Below are 16,912 nucleotides of genomic sequence, written 5' to 3'. Positions count from 1 at the left end.
ATACAAAGACTTTGATTGAAAAAGTCATATTTTAGCATGAGGCAAACATCCTATTACAAACTCCAGTCAAATCCAAGTCTCCATTAGAATGAACACTGGAAGGTTTATCTGGTGATGATGATGATTAGATTGGATTGATAGCATCATTAAATAAATTATTTCAAAGGAACAAGAAAGTAAAGAGTCTTTAGGAAACTTTAGAGGAAGTTTTTAGAAAATTGTAGAATATTATACCAATTAGAATAATAGAGGAAAATCCACAAGTGAGATTTAAGGAATTGATCAAGGCTTTTGATAATGACTTTCCCAATTATCAAAAGTAGTAGCTACAAAAGCACAAGCTAAGCATGATGCACAACTATTTTACATAGTGTGTAGAAAAATTAAAGATGACTTGGCATGACTTGACTCTTGTATAAAAGGGTTAAGGAGATGTGCAATAGAGGGAAGAACATTCTATGGACAGTGCACTTTGTCATGCAATTTTATTAGAGTCATGAATGAGGAGTTGCATGAGAATTAGAAAGAACTATGGAACCTTGATAATGAGCTTCAATATCCTAAGAGGAATGTTGAAGACTTAGAGATAAGAATTACAAAGATATATGATGATATAAGTTCGATTGAGTTAAAAAGAGAGAGAACTATCAAAAGTTTCTCATTTTTGAGAGAACATTTGATGTTGAAAATCAGTAATGTATAGAAAAAACTAGAAGAATGTCTTAAGGCTAAGACATCATATGGGAAATTTGTGTATTCAGATTTAAGTGTAGTGGAAGTAGCATCATATGGACTATGTGCCCTTATCACTGTATCTGAAGCAATCAATGAAACTTGGGAGAAAGAATTTGAGAATTTAAAAGAAAAAATTTCTTAATTCCATTACTAGAATAGGGTAGAAGCAAGGAGTTGGGTCTCAATTTCATGGAAGTCCATGGATTGAGATCGTTCTCCTTTAGAAATAGGTACCTATTTTTAGGATCAGGCACCCGATCCTAAATTTAAAAAATGGACACCTATTTTTTATTTTCAAAAAGCAGGTACCCATTTTTGAAAACATAAAAAAATTGTATTTTTTAGAAACGGGTTACTGTTTCTAAATTTTTTTTTTTAAAATGTTTTTGTGGGGGATTTTGTATGCCAATTTGACATTTTCAAAACTGGTACCTACTTTTTGAATTTCAAATAATGGGTGCCCATTTCTTACAATGTTGGGAGGGATTTTTTTCTCCCACCTCGGATTTTTTTTTGAGATAGGCTTGGTGAGACCAATCCTATGCCTTGACCTCTCAAGATTTGGCTAAGACATTGAACTAACAAATTCAAACCTTGACATAATTTTTAGAGGGTCTTCTCGATCAATTTTTTTTATGAAACAAAAACCCATTAGAGCTCTCACTATCTTGATTTCAGAATTATGAATTTTATAGTGCTATGATTTTATTTACTATTTTTGCATTATTTTTTAATGAAAGGTGGTACCTAAATGTAAAATAGTGAAGTTCACTAAAACTTTAATAACTTTTTTATTATATAATTTTTCTTAAATTAATTTATATGTCATCAATCTACATACAATTATTTTGAGGTTAGAAAAATGAATTTTTGAAAAAAGTGAAATTTTGATCAAATTATGGTGTCCATACATGAGATTTTTAAAAATTTATCTTTATAGCCAATTAATAATTAATAATAATAAAATAATTCAATAAAAAATTAAGGAAAAATATTATCGTCAATCTTAAGTGTATTAGGTAACTCCTTTTAAAAGGATTTACAATTTTTTTAAAATTTTTGTCAAATTATGGTGTTCATACACGACTGTGGTATGGTCCTGAAATAAGCATTTTAAAAAACTGGTTTTTAAAGATCCATATCGAAAACAAAATCTATCATATGGGTACACAAATAAATTAAATATTCAAAAACTAGATTCCAAACACTAAAAATTTTATTGCGAAAGTTTTTTTATATGCAATATATAAGTGCCTCAAATTTTGACATCAATTGTCAAAAAAATTCAAAAATAGGAAAAATACTTCCACTTTTTGCCCAAAAGTGAGACCCAACTTCTTGCACTTACCCAATAGTAGCATGAAGGAAAAGGTAACATAATTTTGACATGTATATAAGTTTTGTCACTACCTTTGTCTTTGATGTCAAAGGGGGAATGAATGGGGAAATTGTATGTAAAGATACGTAGAAGATTGAGAATACTCAAAGGGGGAGTATCCCTATCTATGTCAAGATGGTATATTGGATGATCCACAATTTTTGAATGTTTCTCTAATGGTCACATAATAGAAGTTATAAATTTTTGAAGTTTTGGTTTTGGGACATAGCCAACTTTTCCATATGTTTCCATCAATGCCGAAAGGGGAGATTATTGACAATTTGGATAGGTTAATGAGTATGATGTTCACTTATGGAAACATATAGTCAACATTAATTTAGTAGATCTTGGAGATAAAGTTTTCAGATATAGACCTAGAAAATTGTGTAAGTACAATAGAGTCTATTTGTTAGCACATGAACTATTTTGGTTAGCACAATTTGTAGAAGCATTTATGACATGTGTGCACTTTCCTAAAGGAAGAATAGTATGTTAGGATGATGTATGCATTAGCACATGATAGTACAGTTAGTATGGATAGAGATATTCTAGTTTTATAGTGACAAGTGGTAAAGATATAATATAGAAGACTTAAGGAAATGAGTATTTTGGGTTAAGTGGTTATTGTGATTATGAAATAAATACTTAACTAATTAGGGATGACATCCTAGATGTTAACCCTAAGTGAGAAAGATTTAATTTTGTAATTTGGCATGCATATGAAGTATTAATGGCAAACAAAATAAAGAAATAAGGTATAAAAGAAAAGTTATAAATGTGAAGTTACGAGTAGTTTTTGACATAAGTATGCTAGATGTCTGAGATGTGAATTCTAATGTAAGATTAGAGTAGTGCAAATTTGTGATCAAGAATAGTGAAGAGGCTTTTGTATCTATCTCTTCTATTGAAGAATATTATTGTATATTGCATATTTTCCCATTGGGCTCATCTTGCATACTTTTTATATTGTAATAAAAAAGTCCTAATAAGGTTTATGCTTCTAACAAGGTTTAGTTCTCTAACAAGGACCAAGACATTATACAGATGTAATAGACTCCTAGAATAGGGTCAATATCTTTCACAAGATACTTTTGATTAGTGGATCATCTTGTGGGTACCATCCCCATTGGGGTTTTCCCTTGGTTAGGGTATACCTAGTTTAAAAAAATGGTTTTATGTGTTGGATTATGTTATGGTTATGTTTACTGTTTAGCTTAATCAATTTACTATTGATCATATACAAGTTTTAATTTTTTTAATGATATCCATATTGGAAAAAAGTTTGTGAAATACTAATTCAACCACCCCCAATCTCCCCCCACCCCCTGCTAGCCCCCCGCCCCCCACCTCAGTATTTCCTATTTTCCAACCAAATTAATGATAATATTTTCGTATTTGAGCATGATGTTAGTGGGAAGTATAGCTAGAAAAACATGAGTAGTTATGTATATGTTTTCATTTTTTAGTCTATATACATGTGTGTGAAGTGGATAACTTCATATTTTTGGTCATGTGTTGTGATGAAAATCAGATTTTTGATAAAGAACACAATAGGTGGTTTATGTTTTGTGGCCTAGGGCCACAAAATATAAGTAAAGTCTGATGTTATTTTTTCTTTAGTGAATAAGATCATGGAATATTTTGTAGTCTACTCTTCACAATGATTTTAAGATCTTTCTTTTGTTACAAGATACATACATCATTGGAAAGCGTCATTATTAATCAAATTTTTGTAGTTGGTTTTATCCCTTGATTTGTGTCTATAATTAAGTCCTTGACATAGGGTTTCAATACCTTGCCTTTAAAAAACTTGTTAAAACCTTGTATGCTCTGGTTCTATTATTATAATATTTTGTTTCCTTTTCATCATTGTCAAATAATCTTGGAATGGGGTTATCTTATTATTTTAGTAAGTGAACATCCTTTATTTGGCATCATTTTTGTTTTCCCCTAGTCCTTGTTATTTACTCAAGACCTTAAAATTTTATTTTTATAAAACATAATATTTTATTTCCTTTTCATGCATGAGATACATGTGATTTCTTTATCCAAAGATGAAATGAGCTTACATATTCAATCAATTGTGGAAGTACACCTAGTTGCCACCTATCCTCATCAATGGGTCCAAAAGGCTAAATATTTTACTTTTTGTTGTTATGTGGTTTATGTGTCATGATAATTAATAAACCATACTTAGTCACATGTCATAATTCAAATTTTTTCCTAGATAATGTAAAAAAATAGTGGGTTAATTATTTTTTATGCTAATAAAAGGTTAAAGACAAAGTGATATCTAATGGTTACCATAATCCCACACTTATATATGGTCAATTCTTATTCACCATGAGATCACATGATGTATTCATGTGTTCAAGGTGGAAGATGACAAGAGGAAGGTCTAGATCTACATCTATTTTAACAACAAATAAAGTTTTGTGATTGGCTATTAATGTTGATTGGGTGTAAGGTGTTTATTGTAAGGTATTATGAGATACAATTTATGCAAAAAATATCTTCAAATTATATCATTTGTTTCACCTCGATGAAGATATTTGATTCTTTCAAAGGAGGATACACATCATCTATTTATTGTTGACTCCTTTGAAGGATTAAATACCAAATAGGATCTATGATTATATAATCCTATAGCAAAATTTGTATGATTTTTATTCTTAATAGAATCACAAGATATTTTCACATGTCCAAGGATGACATGTTGGAAATAAAAATGGGAAAGTATTTCTAGTTGGGCGGGGGGGGGTGGCGGATGAATCAATACTAACTTTTTCCTCTAAAATATATCATCAACATCCATCTCATAACTTAACATATAATCTGAAATAACTTAACATGCATCACATCCATAGCATAAAGTAAATAACATATAAGAAAATAAATTTGGTTACCCAAAAACCCTCCAATAAGAAGGTAAAATTGGGGTGGGAATGACACCCACAAATCTTCACTAATGCAGTCGTAGAGTGTGCCCAATTATGGCTACAACATGTTTGATCATAATCTATGATCTACGTTGTGAAAATTTTTCCCTCTAAAAAGCTTAAAAAGATTGTTAGGTTTCACCTTGTTAGATGATTTAAACTTACAATAAAGTAAGCACTTGGTTGAGAGATTTACAACAGCCTGTTAGGATTACTTGGTTAAGAGATTTTCTTTCACTAGTACATTTGAGGTCATTTTTTGACCTTTATTGGTCAAATTTTTTGACCAAATTCTAACCAAATTCGACGAATCCATTGGTAAAAAAATTTCTTGTTGAAATTTTGACTAATAGGTTGGTCAAAAATTGCATAGAAGTGTTGGTCAATTTCTACCAAGGATTGGTCGAAATTTTGACCAATGCTTGGTAGAAAACTCCATAGCATTGGTTGAAATTTCGACCAATGCTTGGTAGAAAACTCCAAGCATTGGTCAAAATTTCAACCAACACTTGGTCAAATTTTTTTTGAAGCTCACACTTGTTGAGGTCCACTTTAGCAATGGCCCTTACTATGAAATTGCTGTCTAAAACCTTTCTAATGAGATAATGTGTTGTGAGCTCTTCATCAGTGGGATGGAACGTGAATCGAGGAGGCGGTTGTGCGTCACCCATATCATGACTGTAACTAAAGTTAAGAGCCTCTATTATTGAATTCTCTTCCCTAAGTTAAGAGCCTCTATTATTGAATTCTCTTCCCTATCACCCATATTAGAAAATATGGGTGACGCACAACTGCCTCCTGGATTCACGTTCCATCCCACTGATGAAGAGCTCACAACACATTATCTCATTAGAAAGGTTTTAGACATCAATTTCACAAGAAGGGCCATTGCTGAAGTGGACATCAACAAGTGTGAACCTTAGGGAGGGTTCAATTCCCTCCTTTATTATTCACACTGTTCTAAACATAACAAAAATTAGTCTAGATTAAACGACTTAAGTTCCATAGCAACATGGGCATTACAGTAGAGGATCTGACATGCCTTTCCCTCAAATCTAAAAATGAATAATTATCTCATAATAGAAACATTTATACCAACTTGGTTTGTATCTCAATTATAAGAAAACCATCCAACATTGTTTCTAATGGCAAGCTTTGACAGTATCAAGGGCATAATGAAGCACTTTGCAGCAATCACAAAGGAAATCTTCCAATTTGCCATATACCAGTTCAAACTTAGATATATCTTGCTGATCTAACAACATCCCATCATTAAAAGTGCCAGAAAGGCATGCAAACATTTGTAGATCAGCATAAGATCCATAATACTAAAATGTACTTGTAATATGCACTTGGAGATGATGCATAGAACCTCTATATGCAAGAATTATTCTATGAAAATTCCTACAAAAATAACAAAGTTCCAGATACAAGCAAACAATAATGTGCTACTCATCTTGCATCCTATGCCTTCCCACACCTGAGATATTAATATCTTTAATTTATGAAACAATAAATGCTGCCACCAGAATCTCTTCAAATTCTCAAGCTACCAACTAGTAGCTTGTATAATATTTTTGTAGTTCGATTCTCATTCAGCCAACTCAAGCTACAAGAGCCTCTTCTCATATAAAAAGAATGTTGCCTTTAAAAAATTAAGTTTTGCCTCTCAGAGCCTGATTCTATTCTAGCCTATGACAACCTTATGATCACATATCTATATGCCATAGAGATGTGTTAAGGAGACATCATAATAAGACAACTATGTAGTCTAGTACTCAAACCCTAGTAAGCTCTCACAAACAAAAGATTAGACTTCACTATCAAAGACTAAAATTTTACAGTAGAAATTCTAACAATTATACTTACAGTTTAATAATAGGATGAGCCATTGCCACATAAGTATCCACCACCCATGCCACGACTTGAATACAAAGACGAGTAAGAACCTCCACCACCTACAAATAACATTATAAAATGAATAGGAGACTTAATCCGACTTCAACATATGGAAGTGTTAACATAAATAAAATCATGCAATTCAACATGGTTGCTCAATATTTTCTTCTTGTTTGTAAGATTCAAATAAACTTAAAGAAATGGAGGATCATGAAGATCTCAAGTAAAACTTGATTTACTGTCCATATATTTCCAAGTTTGGCCAATAGAAATAGTAAACATTTATCAACTTTCTATTTAAATGGGAAGTTACACAAGGTCCCCTAGAATGTAATCATTAAGAATGTATCACTAATATTTCAAGTATTAAGGATGTATCACTAATATCAAGTATGAGCCACAACGATGTCTGTATTTGAAGTATCAAGGATGTATAACTAATATTTCAAAATTTACATTTTTTAAAGCTTCACAGGTGTACTATAATTATTAACGAGTAAAAATTTTCTAGAAAAGAGTTGAATATCAATTATATCATTTACAAGGAACATTGATGAACTTGCTAGAATATCGTTCCTTTCAAAGTTTTTTGAAACCTAGGAGACTAGTTGCCCCTGCCTCTTATTTATTTTCATCAAAACATGGAAGACTTGGTGGACTGCTTACAAAGCTAAAATTTATCACTTAATTGTTAGAATTTCACAACTAAAATTATTAGATGTTGGAGTATAATTTTTATAAAAATGCACATCCAATAGTCAACTGTTATCCTTTTATGAGGCATCAAGTCAATATGTACAAAAGGAAAACACAATTATTTAAAGATGTTAGTTGAGTTTTTGTCAAGCTACTTTTCATTGTGTGAATGGCAAGCATTGCATCTTGACAGACACATATTGCAACAAAACTGCAGGGTCACTGCTAGTTTTCTGGAGAGACAAGAATGCCCAAAACATGAAACATATAGGCCTTAGCCACATGAAATAAGACCCAAATCTGGGCACAAAACTCATAAACAAGGACCTAAACTAGATCCAATCCAAACATGTCGCCTCAAATCTACAAGGCAAATCCTAATCGGCAAGGTGATCCCAAATCCAAGCTCTAAGCTTGTTGATAAGAGAGGCCATCAGTAAACTAACATGCATCCTTGGAGGGATAAATCAGGCCCTAATTCAATTAAATTTCAAGAAATTTAGATCCTAGTTGAATGAGTGCTTTAATTGGCACCCATGGCCCTAAATCTGAGTTTGCCCTAAATCTGAGTTTGCATTAAACTTATAGCTGCTTCTATCAACCATATGGACCTAAATCAGGCCTTAATTTAGATGAGGCATGACATAAATCTACCCTCTACTTGAACACATAGTTCTAATTTCAAATACAAGGGCCTGATAACCAAATGTGTGGCCCATTGTTCAATGATTGGCCCTAATATCCAAATGTGTGGGCCTCTAATTGGGCCCAGATATGAATGCATTAGGCCCTACCATGAAATGTGCAAGCTAGATTTTGTAAATTGGACTAGAAAGAAATGAATTATTCCCCAAATTGTATAATGTGTGGACCCGAGGCCTTAGATTTGTCCGCTTGCTCAAGAAAATAGGCCTAATGAGGCCCAAAACTCAAAAAAATAGACCTTAAGAGAGAAAGAAAAAAATGAGCAAGCAACTATAGGAAAGGGAGTTAGAAATGTTGAAAGTGCTAAGGCATGAAGGTTGGCACAATTGAAAGCTGATACACAAGAAATGACACATCAATCCAACTTCACCTCTACATGGGAGAAAATTGGAGACACCAATCTTGGGCCATTTGACATGAAATTTTATAAGGGATAGAATGTATGGAGTCAACCAATCCAAGGTGATCAAGATGATCATTATGAGTGCCATCACACAAGCAGTGGTCTTCCCTCCTATACATCAGTGGATAGAGTTATTTTTAGAGACAGCCAAAAACTACACTCTAACCACAAAACAAGTCCTCACACCGAAGGGAAATGTTGCAGCTCTACTCACAGTGGATACCATAAGAGATTGATTTTAGTAAAGATGAAGGAGATCTCATTTTGATTCATGGTCACCTGGGCATGTCCAGGGGCTGTTTGGAGGAAGAAGAGATTCTTGGCATATGTTCTCAATGGACTCCAGCAACCACCATGCATGGTGCAGGGCACCCTGGCAAGAACATGAGAGGAGAGTCATTTAGACTCATCAAGATCAAAGTGATCTTGAAAGATTAAGAGTTAAATGTAATCAGATCTATGATCCATCTTTGTATTTGATGTTTTGATGTAATGAAGCTTAAAACTATAAAGGCAATGTAATAGAGGTAAATGGTATTGAAAGATTAAAATGCACCTAAGGGGTTATTAAGGGTCATTTTGTGGATCCTAGCCTAGTTATGGGATTTAAAGACCTATATGGTATTGGACCAATGTAATATGGTCTCTAAAAGCCATTAAATATTCTAAAAGTACTAAAAGTTCTCAAAAATTATACTTTTCCATGTTGGCAATTTAGGTCTAGTAAGGCTTGTAAGGGGTTTAGGTGTCTTTTGAAGGGTTAGTGAAGTTATAAAACCTTTGAAAACTTTAGTGAAATGTATTAAAGGCATATATGATTGTAAGTTTTTAAAGTTGACACTTTGTGTCAACTTAGACAACAAATTTTAGTTTATAACTGACTGTTACTGTTACGGTTAGATAGCAGTGGGTATTGGCCTTGCTTGGCTATTTAGTGGAAGGTGGTCAAGTTTTAAAGGAAATGGACAGTTGGTGTTTGGAATAATAAGACATGTAATAGACTTTGGAAGCAATAAAAACAAGTTTTTTCTCTATTAACTAGCCACTGTTTCGGTACAGTCATAACCAATACCTCTGAAATGATAGTTGAGTTTGGCTCTCGATTGATCATGATGTAGGAATCTTAAGGAAGTTGTGTCCTATTCTTTTCATGCATTTTCTTCCTTATTTCATAGTTTTTTGGTTCAAATAATCAGGCTGGTGTTTGTAAGACAGTGATTGGTAGAGCAAAGTCCTGTTTAGATTTGAAGTTTTCTACAATGTGGCAACACTTACACCCTCTATGATCTATGTGATTGGTGGAAGATTTCCACAGTTTTGTGCATACTTGTATATTTTTTTTTTTCTATAGGAGAATAGAGAATCTTGGTGGAGAAGCAGTGTTGAGTGTTTATTTGCTGATTGTGAAAGAGCTTGTGTGAGCACTAGTCAACATGAATGGGCTTTCCTTCAAGGATAATGATATTTGGTGAAGGAATATGTATGGGGAGGACATTTATGAAGTTTTGGTGCAGTAATTTTGTTTTGGGGATGTTGTTAGAGGTCTCATTGAACAGGCCCTAGTTTAGTGACCCTAGAACCAAGGGTTTGGCGGCAAATGAATTGGATGGCTAATAGAACCTTGGAGATTTCAAAATATCTTATTTTATGAGCCCTAGAAAGACTCTTTTAATGTTTGGGGACAAGAGGATAAGTGGAGCTATGAGTTGCTTTGAAAATGGGAGAGAAGTAGGCCTTGTTTGGTGTCACTAGGGGTATTGGATCTTGGGTATGATCCAAAAGAGTTGATATTGAAACTTAGGGAGGATGTATATATCCCAAAAGGGTATCTTAATTAGGTTCTAGTTTCCCTAGTTGTTTGGGAAATATTGGAGAAAAACCCAAATTAGTGACTGGGATAAAATGAACCATAGTTGTTAAGATGAACCATGATAATCATATCATTCATGGGATAAAATGGGGTTTTAGTAGAAATCATCTCTCTTTGCAAAATTTCATGTTTTAATTATTTGACTGGAAAATTGCTCTTACCTGAAATTGCTAAGGAGCTGGCTTATTTATGAATCTCCCATAAACAAAGGCTTCATTCGAGACATTTCAGCATTGGTGGTGAATTCAAGTCCAAGTTGCAAAAGCAAAGACATTTACATAAAAACTAAGCAACCCTATCTAGCAAGAAAAGATATATAGAGATTTTTGACTAAAATTACAAATTGATGCTAAAAAACTTAAACCATAAGAATTATTCTATAGAATAATAAAACAAATGATGATAGCATACATTTCTCATTTCTAGGCTATTCTGGTGCTCAGTGGTAGATTTTTGTACCTGGTGAATCATGCTGCATGGAATTATATGGAATATTTGATTATTTAATATAATTTACATGTATTATGCAATCATATGATTCAATATCTTACCTAGTCATACAATAGAAAAATGATAAGATAGTTGACAATGGTTTATGATTTACCAGGATGTAAAATATGCAAATGCCACGATAGTCAAGATCAATCTCACAAAGTTTAAGAAGTGCTACTTGATAGCTTGACTTTTTTTAGAGGTAGTCACAAAAGGATCAAATGCCTTGGAAAGAAATCAATTACTGTAATATACCTAACACTTCCCTTAACAAAAATAATATCTTTGACCAATTTATTCCAAATCCAAGCAATCAAATTCAAAATACACTAAGCCAATAGGTTTCCGGTTGGTTGTAGCCAGGATCGATGAATATGATACCTAAAAAACAAAAATTATTTTCTATCAACTACATATTCCTCTTAGTAGCTCTTTCTTTGATTTTAAAGCTCTTAAATTCAAATTATACCAAAAAAGTTGCAATATCATCCATAAACTAGCATCAAGTAGAAAGTTGAACACAAAAAATATAAGAAATCTCACCAGCGTTGAGATAGCTAGCCACAATTTTTAGCACATTTCTTTGGATGAAAAGTTCCTTGATAGTTGCATCCATCTGAGCAGACACCATTGACATGATAAGAAGGCCAATACCATCCAATATTCTAACCATTTATCCATGCTTGGCCTTTACCCATTGTGCTCAAAACAATCCTACTGGATCTTCACTAGCTGGTGCATCAAATGTTGTCTATATTGTAATAATTTAAATTTTAATGAAAAATGTTAAACAAACTACAAAAATTGTAACTGTACAAACCTTTTCATGGTTCTCCTAGTTGCTGACACAATCACAGATTTAACATTTAACATCAAGAGCATACCTTGTACCATGTTAGTGGCTGTCTCTGAGGGACAACTACTCCTTTCATCCATTCAATAGAGGAATGCCCATCTATTGTATGGAGATCCATTGATTCACCTTTCAAACCAACCTACATGCACAAAAAAATAGATATGCATATACATAGAAAAATATTACAAAATGAGCTGGAGTTGTATTATCAATCATAATAAATCACAAGATTCCAAACAAGCATTTCTCCCAAAAATTTGTACCACACATTTGTAATCCATTCAATGCCATTCACCCTTTTACATTTGAACTCGAAAAAAACATCCTTTATGTCCAAAACTAATGCTCATATTCTTGAATATTAAGGAAGAAACTTAAGTTGTTCTAGGATCTAAAGAGAAAAAAATTAAAAGACACCTAGGTCCACTTGTCATAGGTAAAATGTGTAGAGTCGTCATGTTATTATAATTTGTGAAGACATATATGGAAAAAATATGGTGCTGTTGGGATGTTTGGAAAGAAAAATAATCAATTTCAGTTCAAATTGTGATATATTAAGCAAAGTACAAATATCACCAACTTAGCAGGAAGACACAAAATGACATATTTGATCAAAAATTGATGACTTCAACCGTGTTTTATTACTTATCCATTTGTGCTCTCGAAAACATGTATCATATCTAAATAATTTAATCAATAATTAAAAATTTAAATGTATATAAACTATTCTTTTCTACTCCAAATTATAGTATCCTATTTAAGAAAACAAAATAACAAATTTGCATTAACATGGTTCATACCTAGTAAGCCCACTTTTGTATCGACAAGTCTCGTGTTCCCTCCTTAAAGCCACTAAGGGTAAGTGGACCAAGAATCCCTATATTCCAAGATTCAAAATGGGGTCCAATATTCTATAACATAAACAAATAAATTAGGAATTAGTATCTAATGTGGAAAAGCATTATACTATTACAATGACAACCAGTAATATTATATCTGATTGCATTCACATAAACAACTAGTGACTAAATTCTTATACATGAAATTAGACATAAAATAAGATACTAGCATCACTACACCTAATATTTTCACTTCTGCATCTGCCAAATAAGACAAAAATATCAAAGCAACTGAACATATGTGGTTTGAAACAAACCTGTAAACCAACTGTCATACTCAAGAGTGCAATTATGTTTGTTCCAACTCTAAGCTTCACACTGGATGGGTATCTCACTTTAGGTTTTTCCTTGCTTCCAAATTGAGAGCCTGTCAAAAGCATAAAACCAACATGAAAAGTCCTCCCAATTCTCAATTTCTATGTCTCAACATCCAAAAACCAAAAACAAAAACATAGACCAAACTAGCTATTATTAGTCCACTCTGATTGTTTGAATCAACAAGACTAAATTAGAAAATACACTTTGAATTCAAGGATGTTGGATGATCTTATACCTACAAATTCTCCCTTGATGAAAACATGCAATGCAACACGTATTGAATCTATAGAAAGAACTGAAAGACCACCATTCTTTATAAAAGGCTCATCCTCACCAACTTCAACAATATACCATACATGATACAAAAAATGTATTAATATGTGAAACTACCAATTTGTGCCCAGCAAAAGAAAAATCTTAGGTTTGAATTGATTTAAGACTCTTGTTTAACAAACTAGATGCGTGTTCAACAAAAAAAGTTACAAACTAACCATATGACTATTCATCAAGTAGTCTTCCTATCCACAATTCAACATTAAACATTTATTATCTAGAGGAAGCATTAAATAATAGATCTACTTGGAAGAAAAAGGAAAATAATTATTTATGATTTCCTTAAATATTCCTCTATTATCAAGAGTAACATGTTAATATTTAATGGAGTCAAAAATTTAAATTGTTAAAACAGAAGAGCATTCAGAGCTCAAATACAATCAATATGGATACTGTAAAACAAGTCAAATGTGAAGTGTAAATGAGAAGCAAGGAACAACAAGAAAAATATTTCCAAAAATGGAAAAGATATGAATGCAAGACACTGAATAAAGTTATTCTGCAAAAAGCATAAGCATGCAAGAGATCAAGTAAAGTTATCTTGTGATCTATGGATTAGAATGGAATTAATTTTCTAACCTTTCTAAGATATAGTTACAAATCTCAACATTGTGAAAATCAGAACCAATAGAAAGCAATCACTCTAATTAGTAAGAATGTTTGATAAAATATTCACCTCAGTAACCATTTAGAAAACTACAACATTAAACAAAGATGTGGAAAAGGTATATCTCACCTCATAGTGTACCACAAGTAGTCTGTATTATCTCTTGTAGTGTTTATCTGCTCCAGCAAACCTATTGTAGTGAGAGAGCTATCCGCATTGGAGGTAACATATTCTTGGAATGATTCCCAAGAAAATCCCTTAACGGGTGTCATTTTCATTTGAGTTGTTTGGACAACAACCTGTCATAGAGGATGTGAATTAATTAGTGCCATAAATTCTGCAACTCATGTGCAACTGAAGTAATTCAAATACATTCTATCCATGTATAGAAGAAATATAATGCACTCTAGAAGAGAGCATATTTTAATAAATAAATTTTCACACTGAGTTTCTGCAGTTAGGGAGAATGCTAACAAACCAAGTAGGGATGTGATATTGTTGATTGTTAAAAAAGACTGCTGCATCAAAGTTTGCATCGAAATTTGCAAGGAAAGCAGCACAACTTCCACGCCCTGCAGAATACACATAAGACTGAAAAGATAATTTTGTTATCTCATTGTGTTTATAATAGCATTATCAACTTCTTAATTTTTTTTCCCCTTTTTCAAATGACACTTTAAAGTTTAATCTTAAAATAGTCTATAAAGTAGCAAACCGATGAACATGCTTAACTTACTTGTTGATAAGTTCCAAGAGAGTTAACTTGAGGATCACCACTAACTAAAGTAGCCTCACAAAGCTTTATAGCCTTGTGTAATTCTATAAGATGTCCCCACTTTGGTTTCCTGAGAAGCCCTGCAAAGAAAGGAAAAGAACAATAGTTCATGTTCTAATTCCTAAAGACTTTATAGTATTTTTGAGATAGAATAAAAATACCAAGCTCAATACAATTTACATGTTTAAAAATACTGAAGATCCAACTGATTTAATTTGACCCTAAGGTAGAAAGGAACTTAAAGCGGGATATAAACCTCATCTTTTATAAAGATAAAAAAATGTATTTCTCTTTAAGAATTTTATGTAATTCAAAAAAAATTATCTATTCCAGTTTGACACTATTAACAAAGAAGAATATTAGCACAAGTCTTATCTCATGCCCGAAAACACATACCATATTCATCAATAGGTGCATCATAGTCATAACTAGTTGTAATGAAAGGCCCTCTTGTAGTACGGCCAAAATTTGTTCCATGATGATACTACAAAGAAGAAAAACTAAATTAATATAAAAAATGAGGCCATATAAGAATGGCATGTGCTAGGATAACCCATTTGCTTCAAGGTGAGCTCTACCATATAATAGTTCACAAATGATCCTCCTTTCTGAATAAAGAGAGCAACTGCAAAGGTCAGATATTCAACAGGTCTATGAAAAGTAGTACCCCCAAATTTTGTAAACCTACAAAAATAGTAGACAGTGAACTTATAATTATAATCTTAATGGCATTCAGTGTACCCACTGGTTAAAACTTTAAAAAGAAAACACTTTACTATCATTTCTTAAAAAGCTAGAATCTGCAAGCCATCGAGCAGACCAATTGCCTAATTACTGCAAATAGCACTATATAAGAAATTTTCAAAATTCAATAGCATTGAGAAGAGAGAATGATCTATACCAGCCACTCCATGCCTCAGTCTACATTGATGGTTTGTAGGGTTTTTTAGGTACAAAGTTGTCATAGTAGAAACCGTTGCAAGTGTTAATCTGTCAACAATATTCAACAAAAGGGTTGAAGCGTTGAATACTCAGATTATCAACAAGAATTATTATAGGAACATAAAATAACATGCAGACACCTCAGAAACATGAAAGCTTACATTACATTATTTACCACTTCTTCAATTGTTTGGATAAGTGTACATTTTCTAGGAAACTGAATTGATGAAATGGATTTAGTGTAATTACAAGGACACAAGATAATTCCAAACTGACCATCACAATTGATAGAGGCATTAAAGTCCCCAAGCCTCAAAATAGAAATAGGTCATATGAAATAGAACTCACCATAGGATTTGGCACATCATCCTGTTTGCACATAACTCAGGGTACACCCGTACCCAATCCCAGCCCAATTCATGTATGATGCCCCAGCAAGCCCAAACACCGCTTCATCAAGATTGCATTCATTTTCTACCTGTGAAGAGGATGAATTAGTAGGTCAGGGTATTCATTGATTCCATACAGATGTACACTTAAAAATCTTCTTGTTTCACTGATCTTTTGTAAGATCAGTGGCCTTAAGATAGAAAAAATTGCCTTAACACGAATTCATGGTAATGTTGTAAGAAACACACACACACCTAGGACATAATAATAGGTCCACCGTGAGACTCAAAGAGCCCTTCACTCTTCATTAAATCCACAACCTTTGATGTAAAACTTTGCATTGCCATATGTAGTACTCATCACTTATTCAATATGAGAAATTGGATCAAACATTATGCATTAAAATCCTATAAAGATACAAGGCATTTATAAGTCTTAAAAGTGTCATCATTTCATAGAGAAGCATCTTGAAAGGCACATTACTTTAACCAAACTAGAAAGCCCTTGCAAATTGATCAATAGCATTAATATCCACATCTAATAAACCATGTTGGGTGTTTGAAAGAAGAGAACTTCGCATGTAATATAGATCAGTTACAGAAAATTATATCAAAAATTCCTTTTGGTATAGACATAAGGACCAATTTGAAGGCTGACATATAATCCTTCCTATTG

The 16,912-nt window shown here is 32.6% G+C and overlaps 1 pseudogene; it reads right to left on the bottom strand.

The window, feature by feature from the left end:
* Nucleotides 1-11,446: 11,446 nt before the first annotated feature.
* Nucleotides 11,447-16,584, bottom strand: LOC149564244 (beta-galactosidase 1-like; annotated as a pseudogene).
* Nucleotides 16,585-16,912: the final 328 nt, after the last annotated feature.

This window comes from Cupressus sempervirens, chromosome 4 (genome assembly GCF_028749045.1).
Source record: "Cupressus sempervirens isolate cs-2001-9-10 chromosome 4, ASM2874904v1, whole genome shotgun sequence".
Classification (NCBI taxonomy): domain Eukaryota; kingdom Viridiplantae; phylum Streptophyta; class Pinopsida; order Cupressales; family Cupressaceae; genus Cupressus; species Cupressus sempervirens.
Note: the sequence above shows the minus strand (reverse complement) of the source record. Positions and strands in the feature narration are given on the sequence as shown.